At 42.5% G+C, this 16,174-nt stretch overlaps 1 non-coding gene across 1 annotated transcript; it reads right to left on the minus strand.

The window, feature by feature from the left end:
- Positions 1-15,575: 15,575 nt before the first annotated feature.
- LOC118757972 (small nucleolar RNA U13) lies at positions 15,576-15,679 on the minus strand. Its single transcript, XR_004995473.2, has one exon. It is a non-coding gene; the product is annotated as a small nucleolar RNA U13 (small nucleolar RNA).
- Between the last annotated feature and the right edge of the window lie 495 nt (positions 15,680-16,174).

Below are 16,174 nucleotides of genomic sequence, written 5' to 3' on the forward strand. Positions count from 1 at the left end.
AAAGAATGCATTAAAGCTTTGTAGAGTTAATAAATGACTATAACGAGGTTGCCATTTATTAGCTTAATACACAAAGACTAACAGCCCATACTCACAAATACATGTTGCTAATGAACACACAGGTGCTAAAGCTAACAATGACAGAGCATTTCAGTCTATTATCACATGAGAAACTTAACGCAGCATGCACAGGACTTCCATTCTGAACACTAGGAAATGTAGGTGAAGATCCAATACTGGCCAGCTGTACAGTATAATCATGACTGAGAAAAGTTAAAATAGCAAAGGTAACCATTATTCCTCAGTAGAGGCATGTATTAAGATGATTTTTATTAAAACTGCAGCAAAACTTTTGTAGAAATCTATAACATCATGTAAAATTGTATTGAAAGACTGAAGGACCAAAATAACCAGAAGAAATCTGAGAAATAAAAACAAAGTGAAAGAAATCAGTCTACTCTATATCAAATCTGCCCAGACTGAGGCCCATCAGCAGAGGGACAGGAACATGCTTTATTGTAATACAGTGTGTGCAGAAAATCCACAGAAAATAGTTCATTTGGAAAAAAATATGTATTTCAAAATCGTTTTGCATTGAAATAAACTTTCTTTTTCATTGCATTTTCTATGATTATTTAAATTTTTTATTTTTATTTGAAAGGCATATTTTACAGAAAGAGAAAGAGGGACAGCGAGAGATCTTCCACCTGCTGGTTCACTCTCCACATGGCTAGAACTGAGCTGATCTGAAGCCAGGCGCCCCTTGAGGGTCTCCCCGGAGGGTGCAGGGTCCCAAGGACTCGAGCCATCCTGCTTTCTCAGCTCATAAGCAGGGAACTGTATGCAAAATGGAACAGCCAGGACAAAATTGGCTTCCATATGAAATGTTAGCACTGCGTGTGGAGACTTGACCTATTACGCTATGATGCCAACCCCATGAAAATGCTCTCTTAACTTACATTATTTTATCAGTTCTTAATGACAATTTCAGTCTGTTACCATTTTGCATACTTGTTTATTGCATAGAACATAGGTTACAGATGTTGTTTTTAGTGGAAAGGAAGGCTGTGGTGGTTGTGTTGGTGGCACTGGTATTGGAGAAAATGCTGCTGTTGGCTTTGGTAATATTGTTGTGATGGGAATTAAGACTAATGATCTCGGAAGTAACAGAACCAGAGTGCTACCACGGAATACGGTTAGAGAAGAGAGACATGGACAACCACCAGGCTAATAGGTAGCTGCTTCCTTTTTTTTTTTTTAAGATTTATTTATTTTTATTGGAAAGGTGGATATACAGAGAAGAGGAGAGACAGAGATAAAGATCTTCCGTTTGATGATTCATTCCCCAAGTGACCGCAACAGCCAGTACTTGCTGATCTGGAGCCAGGAGCTCTTCCGGGTCTCCCATGCAGGTGCAGGGTCTCAAGGCTTTGGGCCGTCCTCGACTGCTTTCCCAGGCCACAAGCAGGGAACTGGGTGGAAACAGGGCTGCCGGGATTAGAACCGGTGCCCATATGGGATCCTGGCACATGCACGGCGAGGACTTTAACCACTACGCTATCACATCGGGCCCCTAATGGGTAGCTTCTTAGCATGTGCATGAGTGGAGAATAGAAAAGACCAAAAGCTTCATATACTTTTTACAGTATTCCTCATAAGAATTGTCACAATTCTTAAAGCTCATTCAACTTGAACTTGTGCTTCCGTCTGTCATCTGGTTTGTCCTTGATTGCCCTAAGCTTCAGCCAATGATGTCTGCTTGTCACTTACATGTTCTCCTTTCTCAAATGGAAGTATCACCTGTACCAATGATTTTGCTAGCAATGATGACTGCTCTCATGCTCAAAAGTGCACAGAAGGCTCACAACATCATTACTGAGATGAAATGCGTAAGGGTATCTCCCCTAGAGAATCCAACCCAGAGGAACTCAGGCTAGAGGCCCCAGGTTCCGCTGCAGAAAAGAGTGCTGGGGGAATGTGAATAGGGAAAAGGATCACGTTTGAAGTCCCTAATGTTTGGAGGTGGAGGAAAAGAGAGAGAGCAGACTCCAAGTGGTGTATTTATAGTGATCTTAAGAAACAGGGAAAGCTAGGGTTGTTTATTATGTAATAAATAGAATAGAGGAAGAAATAATGAAAACGAGTGATTACCTTAAACAGGTGCATCAGAATTTTGCTCTTTCAAATTGTTATTGCAAGCGCTGTTCCTGAAAATGGCATGTGAATGGGACAAGCATCTGGAAAACCTAAGTAATTGAGCCAGAAGGAACCTGTCCTAGGGCACCCAGCCAGTTGCTAAGGGAACTAGGATTTAATTGAAGCATTGATGCTTTAGAAAGAGTGTGGGGAGGGAAGGTAGCATTCCAAACAGACACTGCATTTCCCACTTCTTCAGCCAAGGCAGAAATCCCAGCAAATTTCTCTTCCTCACGCTCCTAGGGAACGATACGAGCAGGAAGCCCATGCAAGGATTTCCACCACTCAGCCTGCTTCAGAAGATGGTTGTGATGAAAAAGGAAAGGAAGGCATGGCTTCCTGTCACTGTCAGAGACCCAGCCAGGGGTGGCTGAGAGGAGAAGCAAGGTGTGAGGATGAGCTGGGATCAACATCACCCACCATAGGGCAACTGAAGACTTGTACAAAGCTAATATGAAGTCTAGAGATAAAGAATCACTAACTTTGTTTTGTCCCCTTGACTTCAGAGCAATGTTTCAGAAACTTATTTTTTATGGTGAAGAGACAATTAGCCAACTGCTAATTGTTACTGCTGCTTGATTTTGATGAAACACTGTTTAAATTCAATATGACACGTTCATATGAGCTCATTTTGTTCAGTTCTACTCATCTAATTTTCTCATCGATATCAAGAGTACTATTTAATAAACATTAATTAAAATTAATTCCTATAAGGGCACTTGATTTAATATTTGTGAATTATCTTTTCACTCTCTGAGCGTGTTTCTATATTTACAAAAGCATGGTCATCAATTTTCAATCAAACAATAAGCTAGCTCCTACTTTAATCAGACAAAAGAGGAATGTGTCAGATTACAAGAAAGAAATGAAGAATGTTTTCAAAGGTCAATTTAACAAACGTAAAGAGTGGCATAAGAGGAGGAGGATAAACTATGAACTATTACAAAAGGCAACTACGACATAAGGTAGAGGGACTGTATCAGTGTCAATTATAAATAGAAGTTAACAAACTCAGTTACCTTTATAAAGACCTAAGAACTTTGAATAAATTATTAAAAAGAGGGGAAATAATAAAAAAAATAGGAGGGCAGTGTCATTTGAGTGAACTAGTGGATGACCATGAGAGGAGTGGAGAGGAGTGGGCAGCCTTGTGGAACTAGGGGTCAGGTGGATGGCTGGTTCCTGGCAGGAATCAGACATGATGAGGCAGCATGGGCTGCTCAGTTCAAAAGGCAGTGCCAGCAGCTGCCACGGAGGGCATGGTTTGGCCTCTGTGTTCCCAGCACAGGCTGTTCTCAGGTCACTCTGAAAGAATGGTTTGTTGTTGCACATCCCACACTATGACACTCAATAGGATTATTCTCGGAGATAATTGAAGTAAGCCTTTAAGGAGTCTGCAGAATCTCAGGATAAGGCAGTCTCATAGGGGCTGCTGCTCTAGCTTTATCCCCATCCTGCTGCAGGATCTCTCAACTGACCCACTGGGGGAGCTTAGCTAGAGAACTGGGGTCTGAAGAGAAGGACCAAAATCCAGCCGCCAAACAAGAAACTTATAAATAACCCAACGGTTTCTTGTATAACCTCTGTCTTCTGTAGGCAGTCTCTGAAACTCACTGGCAAAGGTGACCATGAACTCCAGAGGATTCTGCGAAGCGCTTCCCAAGACCCATTGTCAACTCTTGGACTCTCACAAGTGATTGATTGGCTAATACCTCACTAGAATATCCTACCAGCTGTCTACTAGCGCCTTCTGAAAGTGCCTCCGTGGACTCATCAGATTTTTGCTCTTTCAGAAGCGTGCCTAATCGACTACCTGCTTGCTGTGGCGATTTGCAGGGACTCAACTGGGCTGGACACAGCTGAGCTGCCAAATGTCAGAGAAGCCAATTAAGATGACAAAGCAGAATGGAAATGATCATCAGGTCTTTCAGTGCATCCTGCTGTAGTATAAGCAGGAGTCTGACCTGGAGAAAGTACAGCCACCCCTGTTGCACTGTGCCCAGGTGAGGGTCAGGTGTATCAATCACAAGGACTGTCTCCCTGGAAAGCCTCATCTGAAGGCCACAGGATGCATGCCTCTAGACGAAGAGGTACAGGGACTGGGTTGGTAGTTCAGTGTAGAGTTTCATGTCCTTGACCATAGCTTCCTATGAAGTTGCCAGTGCTTAGCCTTATACCAACTTTGGCATGGAGAACACAGGTGAAGCAGTTGTGATTGAGCTAGAAAGGTTACACAGCTGGGATTCTCAGGTAGCAAGAATACGGATGAGGTCAGCTAAAACAGGAGAGAAAAGGAACTAATAGAAGTAAAAGGATATTACAATATTAAAATAGGAATCCAACAATGAAACCAATGAATGAGAGTTGGTTTTTGAGAAGACCAATAGTGTAGGGAAACTTCTAGCAAGGGTTCCAACAACAAAATGAGAAGAGGTACTAACTACCAATATTAAGAATGACACAAATTAAATTGCTATGGTTCCTGTTCTTTTTGAAATAATAATAGGAGAATACCATAAACAATTCCATACATACATTTCACAACTTAGATTGATCAAACAGCTCCTTAAAAAATCTTCCTCAAAATATCACAGCTTCCTCAATAGAAAAAACAATTCAATAAATCTGAAACAACCAAGAAAATTGAATGTATAATTACACTTTCTTTGAAAGAAACGCTAAGCCCAGATGGTTTCATTAAAAGTATATAATGTGTAAACCATTAGCACAAATTCTTCATAAACATCTCATTTAGAAAATAAACAGGTATCCTTTCCCAGCTTAATGTGTGAAACCAGATAAATTGTAGTAAACCCAAATAAAAATAAAGATAGCAAAAAAAAAAATACACAAGTGTTCTTTGAAGCTTATGTGAAAAAAATCTTTAACAAATGTTGTAAGACCTAATGCAACAAAGTTCAAACTATGCAACACCGTGGCCAAGTAGGATTTATTGAAAGGATGCCAAGCTTGTTTTGCATTCAAAAAACAAACAATGTAACTCCGTATCAACTGGCTGAAGAAGATCAATAAAAGATCATCTTGATTGAAGCTCAAGAACATTTCATGCAACCTGACATTCATGCACAATTTCTTAAAATTCTCAGCAAACTGGAAACAAAGCAAGTATCTCCCACAGAGAATGTAACCCACAAGAGAACTACAGCTTATACCAGACACTAGTGAAAAACTAAATGTACTTCCCCCCTTCAGTTGAGAGCAAGGGAAGAATCTCCACTTTCATCCCTGCCCTTCAACCTTGCATACTGTGAGTCTTAGAACAATCAGATAAGCAAAGGAAAGCAGAAAAAAATGCTGTATAGATTGATAGAAAAAAATATATAAAGCTTTTTATTTGCAGTGGCTACAGACTACAAAGAACATTTGAATGATTTTACAAACGAGTTAATGGGCTTAATAAAGAAGTTCAGAAAGTTCATAGGACACAAAGACAATTGTATAAATCAATTTCAGGGACTAATGTTATGACTCAGTGAATTAAGCCACTACCTGCAGTGTCAGCATCCAAAATGTGCTCCAGCTCCACACTTGGTTGTCCTACTTCTCATCAAACTTTCTACTAATGCATGTAGGAAAGCAATAGAGAAAGGTCCACCTGCTTGGGCTCTTGAACTCACTTGGAAGGCTTGGAAGAAGCTCCTTACTTCTGGCTTTGGCCTGGCCAATCCCCGGTCTTTGCAACCACTGCAGGAGTGAACCAGTGGATGGAAGACCTCTCTCTATATGCCTCCCTCTCTCTCCAACTCTGACTTTCAAATAAAATAGCTTTCAAAAAGTAATTTAATTTTTATGGATTTCTCATGAATAGGTTAAATTGAAATAAAAACACGAAATATATAATTGACCTAAGAGAGAAAAGAATATTGCCATATACATTGGTTAGAAACATTTATGGGACTTACATTCTAAAAAGCATAAAATGCTGGTTAAATTTATCAAATAAAATTGAAACAAATGAAGATATATGTGTTAGTTTTAATTAAAACTTCTCAAAATTAAAATGATTCCTCTGAACATGACCTCACCGAGAGAATGAATAGTTATAAATGTCCAGTTATAGACACCAAGAAAATGTCTGCAAACTTATCAGATCCATTATGTATAAAGAAAGTCAACATTAGCGAAACAATCTGATTGGAAAAAGACCTCTCACTGAAAAGCATGTTCAGGTGACAAATAAGCTCATAAAAAATGTACAACATCATTAACTGTGAAGGTAATAGGAAGTATTTTCGTCTTGACCTATCAGTATGTATCTGTTGGGACTAATGAGAGCTGAAACCACAAGAGTAAGGAATACCAGTGAGGCTCTGAGAAACTGTTTCTCATCTGTTTCTGATTGCAGTTCAGAGCTTATAGTTCAGCAACATAAACTACCTACTTACTTAACTGGATAATTAACTATATAAATAAATAAAATATTGTGTGAACATTTTGGACACCTGCAAAGCCTATCAGAGTAACTGGGATGAATTCACACATCTGCATCTGACCAACTTCTAGCTAATGGGCATTCAGAGAAAGCAGGTGATGGCTCAAGCATATGGGGTTTCTGCTACCCCTTTGGAACACCTGGATGGAGTTTCTGGCTCCTGGCTTCAGCCTGGCTACCTTCCAGCTGTTATGGACATTGGGAGCAGAGACCAATGGATGAAAGTTTTCTCTCTCTACTGCTCTCTTCCATTCCTGTGCGTGTAATCAATAGGTGGAAGATTTCTCTCTCTCTCTTCGTGCCAATCTGCCTGTCAACCAAAAATTAATAAACTTAAAAAATAAAAGGTACTCATTTCTTAGTTACAGACGTTGAATGCAAATTAACAAAATTAAATAGTCTGCTTTCCTATGTAACAGCAGGTAGGAACCATAAAGTTTCCTGTTTACCATCCACAAGAAACCAGACATGAGTGTACATACACCAATATATTTCATATAATGTTTATATGAACTGTGATGAAATCCTCGGAGTACAATGAACTATCTGGATATGGGAGAGAGTGGATACTAACCAGCAAGGGAACCTAGGAGACCTTTCCAGACACAGAAAATGTTCCATGTTGTTATCTGAGGACGTATCACTAAGAAACATGAGCAAGATTAGTTAAGGTGTATAGGTAAAAGGCGTGTGTTTCACTGAGCGTGTAGTATTTAGGGGGGAAATTATTTTAAAAAACAACAGTGCCCGGCACAGTGCACTAGTGACTAAAGTCCTCACCTTGAATGCACTGGGATCCCATATGGGTGCCAGTTCTAATTCCGGCAGCCCTGCTTCCCATCCAGCTTCCTGCTTGTGGCCTGGGAAAACAGTCGAGGATGGCCCAAAGTCTTGGGACCCTGCACCCACGTGAGAGACCTGAAGGAAGTTCCTGGTTCCTGGCTTCAGATCAGCACAGCACTGGCCATAGTGGTCACTTGGGGAATGAATCATTGGACGGAAGATCTTCCTCTATGTCTCTCCTGTGTATGTCTGAATTTGTAAAATAAATAAATAAATAAATGTTAAAGAAAACAATAAACACACAGGGATATTGGCAAGTTCAACACAGAGTCTTTGTCAAAATTTTGACCATGGCTCATTTGCAGGACAACTAATAAAAATCTGCTAGCAAGGCCTGGCTATCTGAACCCAACCACCACCACTACCACCAACAGGCAGACCCGCACAAGGCCAGGGCACTTGGCCTGCAGGTTCTGAGCAAAGGAATCCTAGCTATTGGATGGCTGCATTGCCTCTCAGGGCCCACTTTTATTTAAGGTCATCTGTCCTATGTGAATGTATGAGTCACACTTGCCCAAAGAAACACAACCTATCAGCTATATAGGGATGCCTGCCAGAAAAATTTGCTGTAAGAATTTGCTCATACCTTTTTGCAAGCCAAGTTATCTCATGATCTCACCCCTACAAGTAGGAGATGCAAGACAGCTGGTGGTGCCATTTAGTTTTGCTTGAAGATAAGGGGATAAAGGGGTCTAGGGTATAAATCTCAGTGTGAATCAGAAAACCTAGGGACAAAGAGCTTCAATGTCCTAGGGCAGGAAAAGACAGACACTCCAGCTTAAGAAAAGAGTTTGGATGTGGCTCTCCAACACTGGACTGTTGACTGACTCAAATGTTCATGTCTTCCAGAATCATCTTTGTGAAACTGACCCAGAAATAATTTTTAGTCAGCTCCCTGGGCATCTCCAGGCTCAGTCCAGTTGGCTCATGAAAATAGCCATTGCCATGAACAAAGACAGGAAGGAGGGAGGGAGAGACAATGAGAGCATCTTTGAGAGGATTTCTGTTCCCTGCACACTCTTAGCAGACAAATCAATGCACCAAGGATCGTCCACTGCCTGGAGCAGGAGACAGTCAGTAGAGGGCTGGGTGACATCTGTCAGGCTTTCCGAAAAACACATTCTGGGGCTTTGGCCAGAGGCAAGACCATCTGCAGTATTTACAGAAGAGTGAAATCACTGACCTTAATATTGATGATGCTTGAATTCCTCTTCAAAATCCATTTGTCTACCGTTTCCTGTTTGAGAAAACAAGAGCACAGCTACCTATGTCTTTTCTAGTGAATATCATCTTGGCATATATACATAGAGGGTTTTTTTAATTTAAATATGAGAGTCTGGGTACATACATGAGAATTCTCTGCGTACATACATTCTGAATCTAGTTGTGTTTGAGCCTGTACCTAGTTTCATTTCAAGTAGTAGACATTACATGCTGAAATATGAACTCCTGTAGACACTTCATAAGATACAACCTTAGATCACTTTTCCTAGGGAATCAGGGGAAACATTTTTAGAAACCATTTGCTCCCACCCTGTTCTTAAGCTAGGGTGAGTCTTTCTGAATCAGCCTTGTGGGATGCTCTGCTGAGCAGGTGACATTGATGGAAGAAGGAGCCTGCAGCCTACCTGACTGATCAACTTGGGGCTGAGGAACTGTGATGTTGGAGGACTCTGTCGCTCAGGGCCACACTCCTTATCCATGGGTCTTTGGTAAAACAGATGGAACCTCAGACCCTTTGCTCTGATTGGGTTGGCTCAGCTCTTTGCCTGTCTTCACTCCCCTACCTGCTCTGCATTTCCTGAGACCAACACACAGAGACTGTGTTGCTTGGGATCCTTTGTAGGTGATTGTAATCAGATTCAGCCACAGGCACACCACCCTGGGAGACAGCAATGGGAGAAGAGAAGGAGCTCCAGGTCTCCTCTCTGCTCACACCCCACCTGGGTGATGCCCCTCAGGCAGCAGCCCTATCCTTCCACAGAGCATCTCCTCTGTAATTCAACCCCTCCCAGGTGTGGAAATCCATTTCCGTCCTGGGCTCCCTGCAGCCCAAGGATGGCTATGACTCCACTCTGTCACAAAATTCTGTGCCAACAATTTCACTTCATTTCGCTAACCCTGTCTACACTGCGGCAAAGTTTCCTTTGCTCATACCCCTGCTACCGGCCCATCTGGGAGAAATAATGTTGCCTGAGGGAAATCTCAGCGGAAACAGACCAATTCTTCAAAAACATTCATCTGACTTGCAAGTTCCAGCCAAGCCAGGTCCTTCAGACAGGCTGACCCCAGTTCCCTGACTCCACAACAGAGTTTGTGTGATCATACATCTGACAGCCTGTGACAGCCCCAAGGAGATACAAGCTTCTCTTAAGGCTCACAGTCAGTAGTCCTAGGTTGTCTTGGGCTAGCTCCTCATGATTCAGGAAGACCATGCTAAGAGCAACCTGATACTCTTACACTTCCCTAGGTACACGGTGTTTCACTCCTTGAAGTTACTTTTTTCTCTTCTAGCTTCAATTTAGCCATGTACAACTAAAGACAGAAGTAGAATGGGTATTGAATGGTTTAAATCTCACTTTTTCTTTGCCTGGCACACCATCACCTGCAATAAAAATTTCTGATCTTTTCACTTGCTCATTATATTCCTTCCTTTATTCAAAGGTGAACTCTTTTTTTTTTTTAAGATTTATTATTATTGGAAAGGCAGATATGCAGAGAGGAGGTGAGACAGAGAGGAAGATCTTCCGTCCAATGATTCACTCCCCAAGTGAGCTGCAATAGGCCAGTACACGCCGATCCGATGCCGGGAACCAGGGACCTCTTCCAGGTCTCCCATGCGGGTGCAGGGTCCCAAAGCTTTGGGCCGTCCTCGACTGCTTTCCCAGGCCACAAGCAGGGAGCTGGATGGCAAGTGGAGCTGCCAGGATTAGAACCGGCGCCCATATGGGATCCCGACGCGTTCAAGGTGAGGACTTTAGCCGCTAGGCCACGCCGCCGGGCCCTCAAAGGTGAACTCTACAAAATAAGGCTGGTGCTGATCTCATTCTTCACTGTATTTCTAGGGTTCAGGTTGTCCAGGCAAAGTAAATCCTCAGTGCACATTTGTTGAGTAAATAGGAATAGATAAATGAATAAAGGTATAAATGAATAAGAGGGACAGTTCTACCACTGACACAGGAAATACATCTAACTCTTAATACTCAAATTATGGAAATATGAACAGCTAATTAAAATGCAAATGTAGAATCCATGAGGGAAACAGAGAATTATGGTTGGAATAACACTGTAAAATTTGCTCCAGGCAATTGATGAATGCTAAAATTCAGGGGTGAGTCTTTAAGAAGAAACAAAGATTTACATACCCTCGAGGAACCTCCCCCAAAGCATTTCATCACCATGCTGGCTGTAACATATGTCCAGAAATCCTTACACACCACTCTTTCTAGAAGATGACGCTTCATTCGTCTCCCGTGGAGTGTGATCTGGATGTGGAGAGTAGCCTCTAAGGAAGAGCAGGCTTTCTCGAACTCAGCATCATTCTTTGTCACAAGGCAGCCCTGCACAATGCAAGTGGAACCAATTCGATCCCCATTCAAAGCTATTGAAATACAGCACAAAAAGGAGAGGAGGAATAAGTTGGTAGTAGAAAATCCTGACCCAAAGCTCTTTAGCCAAGTGATGGGCATTTTCATGGCCCGGTAGTAAATCATGTGGACATACACTTGATATGTTGCAATGAGAAAGGTATATTTAATCATAAGAAAACAATGAGGGCCCGGCGGCGTGGCCTAGCGGCTAAAGTCCTCTCCTTGAAAGCCCCGGGATCCCATATGGGCGCCGGTTCTAATCCTGGCAGCTCCACTTGCCATCCAGCTCCCTGCTTGTGGCCTGGGAAAGCAGTCGAGGACGGCCCAAAGCTTTGGGACCCTGCACCCGCATCGGAGACCCGGAAACGGTTCTAAGTTCCCGGCATCAGATCGGAGCGCATCAGCCCGTTGCGGCTCACTTGGGGAGTGAATCATTGGACGGAAGATCTTCCTCTCTGTCTCTCCTCCTCTGTGTATATCTGGCTGTAATAAAATGAATAAATCTTTAAAAAAAAAGAAAAGAAAACAATGACGGATGCATATCCTCCACAGACATTATGCAAATCTCCCCGGCCAATGACCTTCAAACATGGTAAGGTCATGAAAGACACAGATTAGGAAAATCAGAGTTAAGGCTACATGGTTTTCTGGATTGGATCATTTTATAGGACAGAGAAGCAAATACAAATTCACAATCAATTTTGGGTTTAGCTCACAGTGTTAAGCTTATTTGTTAAGTGCGGCATGGTTAAGACACTAATGTAAGAGGAGACAGGCAAAGAAAGACAGGAGCTCTCTCTATCCTATTCAGAATTGTTCCTTAAATCTGAAATTATTCCAAAATAAAGTTAAGCAATGGAAAAAAAAAAGTAATGCAGTGAGTACTGAAAATCAAAGTGTAACTGAACACCTCTCCATGTTTCTCTCTATAACAAAGCTCTTCGTGGTGTTATCTGTTTGCTGATGCTCTGTTTCCGCTACTCTTTGCAAGTCCAAATTCATAATTCCACTTATACTTTCAATGGCTTCTGGTTATAGATTTTACTGTAATTCTATGACAGCCTCATTCACTAGGTAAACAGAATGATAGAATTTCAAAGCCTTGGGCTGAAAGAAATAGCTTGGGCGAAGTTTTTTCCAACCCAACCACAATTGATGGAAATCTCTTGGAAGGAAATTACTTCCATTTATCCCAAATCTCATTGTCTTTCTGAATGCCTAGCTTGTGCTGCAGGCCCTCCGAGAATAGACCTTCATTTGGAGGAACGCGGCTGATGTTGCTTTGAATTTTTTCCTTCAATGATTCATTTACAGATGGGCTGCACAATGAGATCTAAATTATGAGAGGCATGAAGCTATTCTAGCAGGAGAGCTATCTGGCCCATTGTTGGAAGAGCAGAGATGTCAGCAGGGGCAAGGGTTAATGCATAATGAAACTGTCTTATTTTTAATAAGGAAAAAAACATATGACCACATGTCTTAGTCTATTTTGTGTCACTGTAATGGAATATCTGAGACTGGGGAATTTATAACTAACAGAATCAAAGGCCTTGTGGTTCTGGAGGTTGGAACAGCCTGCACAATTAAGGGACTAGCGCCATGCGAAGGCTTTCTTACTGTGCCACCCACTGGCAGAAGGGTGAATACAAAGAGAGAGAGAGACTCAAGGTGCACCTCAAGGGCTTTGGTATCAACACTGAGTTATCTAGAGAGCAGAGTCCATGAGACAAACCCTTCCATGAGGACTCACCTTCACATATCCCTGCACGGCTGACTGAGTTTCCAGTTTTGCTTTGCTTCCTGGCAGAGGGGGAGTGGGGACAAGTTGTGAAATTCCAAAAATTTCATTTGGTTCCCAAGAACTGTGCCCATGAAGGCATCTCAGCTGGCCAGTTCACCCAGTGCTTTGAAGTGGACCAGTTGTGGAGCCTCTGGACCTAGCATCTAGAACATGTTTGTCTTGTTTATTCATTCATTCATTCATTCATTCATTCATTTATTTAAAATGCAGACTGTGCCAGCGAGAGAGATCTTTCATCTTCTAGTTCATCCCACATATGGCTACAACAGTTAGAGTCAGGCCAGGCCTAAGCCAGGGAGCAGGATTTACATCTGGGTAAAGGCAGATTTAGAGAAAAGGAGAGACAGAAAAATCTTGCACTTGCTGATCCACTCTCAGGTGACCCCAATGGCCAGAGCAGAGATGATTTGAAACCAGAAGCCTCTTTCCAGGTCTCCCACGTGGGTGCAAGGTCCCAAGACTTTGGAACCTGGGCCACAAGCAAGGAGCTTGATGGGAAGTGGAGCAGCCGGGACACAAACTAGCTTCCATATGGGATCCCAGGCATGCAAGGCAAGGACTTTATCCATTTGGCTACTGTGCTTGGCCTTTGGCCATTTTCTGTTCCTCTCTCAAGCAGATGAGCACAGAGCTAGATTGGAAGCAGAGTGGTTAGTGTAAGGAGTTATTCCAATATCCCTCCCTGGATCCGGCGCCATTCCTTCTTCCTCACAGCTCATGAAGTTCGCGCCGGTCCAGCCGTCCACCAATCAGATGTAACCTGGCATTCCACCTGAATCCCACTCCTCCCAATCTTCCAGCCCCTTCCCCAACTCCACCCACTTGCCAATCATCCCTAGGCATTCACCTGCAGGCACCAATCCCCTGGGGGCCTGGCCTCAATCCCTCCCAATCCCCACCCCTACACCTGGCAGACAAAAAGCCCCTCCCCCCAGGTGCGGCTCTCTCTCTCTCTTATCTCTTCTCTCTTCTCTCTTCTCTCTTCTCTCCTCTCTCTCTCTCTCCCTTCTCTCTCTTCTCTCCCTTCTCTCTTCTCTCCCTTCTCTCTCTTCTCTCTCTTCTCTCTTCTCTCTCTTCTCTCTCTTCTCTCTCTTGCCCTTCTTTCCTGATCTTCACCACCCCTACCCTGTTCCTGCTCTGTTGGAATAAACCTCCTAAGATACCTCGTTGCATGATTTCGGCTTACGGTAAAGAACCAGGTTGCGGGAATTAGCTGTGTGTAATAATATCGTAATATCCTATGAACTAGAACTCTGCCAATCTTTTTAAATAACTAACAGTTAGGACTTGAATTTGGCTTTGATGCCAGACACGAATGTTGGAAGCCGAAACTTAAAGCACTACTCCACCATGCTGGCTTCCATTCAGTGCCTTCTGTTCAGGTCTAGCAATCATGTACTGTTAGATAGCCCTTGACCCCTTTTCCCTTGGGCCCCAGAAGAGTCCTGTGTGAGAGAAGAAAGATCCTGGGACTTAAGATGTCTCCTTGAACGTGGCATCAGTGTCCAGCTCTGACCTCTTTCACAGGAGGGATGGTAGAATAGACCCAAACATACCTAACTGGACACTTGCTAATTTGTAGCACTGTGCCAGTACCATTCATCTTTCTGTCTGGAAATACTCAGTTAGCAAAAGCTTATTAAGGGCTGTGGAATCACGGAGCCATCAGTCCATTCCTGACTTACCAGCTCTGACCCAAATTCTGAGCCTGTGCTATTGTGAGACCCACAGTTCCGGCACATCCCATCTGGGAAAACATTTAAGATGAGTATTTCCCTAACTCTAAGCTTTTTTTTTCCTTTAACATCAGGAAAACATATGTTTGAAATGAACTGAAAATGAGCCACAATCTCAAAACGCTAAGCATGAAGCAGACCCCAGACGGAGGGAAAAGGGTGAATCGTTTGACTTCATAAATATTAAAATCTTTGGAACTGTGAAAGATATCATCTAAATGATTTTGTGACAACCTGGGGAAAACTATTGTCAATACGTGTGATGAATTAAAAAAAACAATAGTCATGGTATATGGGAGTGAATATTTATCAATGAAAGAGGGGTGATGAACAATTTACACATGTGAAAAACCACAAGCATTTGAAAAGCTAGGACACTGTCATGAAAAATTAGGGAGGGGGGACCCTGACATCAGAGTCTTTTTTCTGACCAAACCAAAAAAAAAAAAAAAAAAACAAATAAGAATCCTCAAATACCAACTCAATACTGACAGAAAAATTGGAGCTATCAACTATTATTGACAGAAGCATTAATCAGTAATAGCAAATTTCTCTGAAAGCAAACTCATATAGATAGCTTGATGATTCTTTAAAGAGGGGGGGTGAACATGCTTTAGGGAATAAACACTGGGTCTTAGAGCAATTTTACAAATCTTTCTCCCTCTGACAGTAGCAATGTATGTCAACGTGGGATCCCAGGACAATGGAAAGTTCCTAAGATTCTTCCAATGGGTCAAGGAGTTCAGAATCACTTCACAACAACACTGAAAACTCATCTTTTAAAAAAAATAGTTCCCGTTGCCCTGAACCCTTCAGTATTTCTTCATTTTAACAAAATAAAGTTAATGCTCATAAACTTTAGAATTTGTGTTCATTCTGATATTTAAGTGAGTTACAGTAGACTGATGCAGAAATACATCCAAACATACATTTCTTTTTGTTTTGTTTTGTTTTTACATCAGACAGGTAATGTGCCCATGTCGTAACAAGGTTGAAGGGAGGCACATGTCACACAGATGTGTGTAAACCCAATCATCATGCTTATGGACCACGATAGGATCTAAACATACATTTCTATTATAAAGAGGTTGAATGGACAAAGCTTTCTTAGCACATTCACTAATTTTAAGAATATAAAGACAGTCTGACTAAAATGTTCAGGAGTCTTTGCTTTCCAGTTCTCCCTGAGGAGTGAGGTGGCAGGGAGTGGATGTCTCGCAGCAAAGTCTTCCACTCCCAGCTCCTGACCCTAGTCTCCTGCTAATAATGCAGGGGCTGGGAGACAGAGGGGGATGGCTGTGACCCTTGGACATCTGCTTTGGCCCCAGCCCAGGTGCAATGGTTCATGGCCAGTTGAAGAGTGAACAGGTGAGCATTCTCTCTCTGCTTTTGCTCAAGTCCAGCCTTCTTCATGTCGTCTGATTTGCTGAGCTCTCTATATCCCCTGCTGCCACCTCCTGCAGGCTGCCTGCCTTGATCCACATAGGCTTCCCACTGTGCCACCAGCAGGGGTAAAGGATGAACCCCAGCCATTGATTTTCTCTGACTCAAAAGC

Source organism: Ochotona princeps, chromosome 5, assembly GCF_030435755.1.
Source record: "Ochotona princeps isolate mOchPri1 chromosome 5, mOchPri1.hap1, whole genome shotgun sequence".
Classification (NCBI taxonomy): domain Eukaryota; kingdom Metazoa; phylum Chordata; class Mammalia; order Lagomorpha; family Ochotonidae; genus Ochotona; species Ochotona princeps.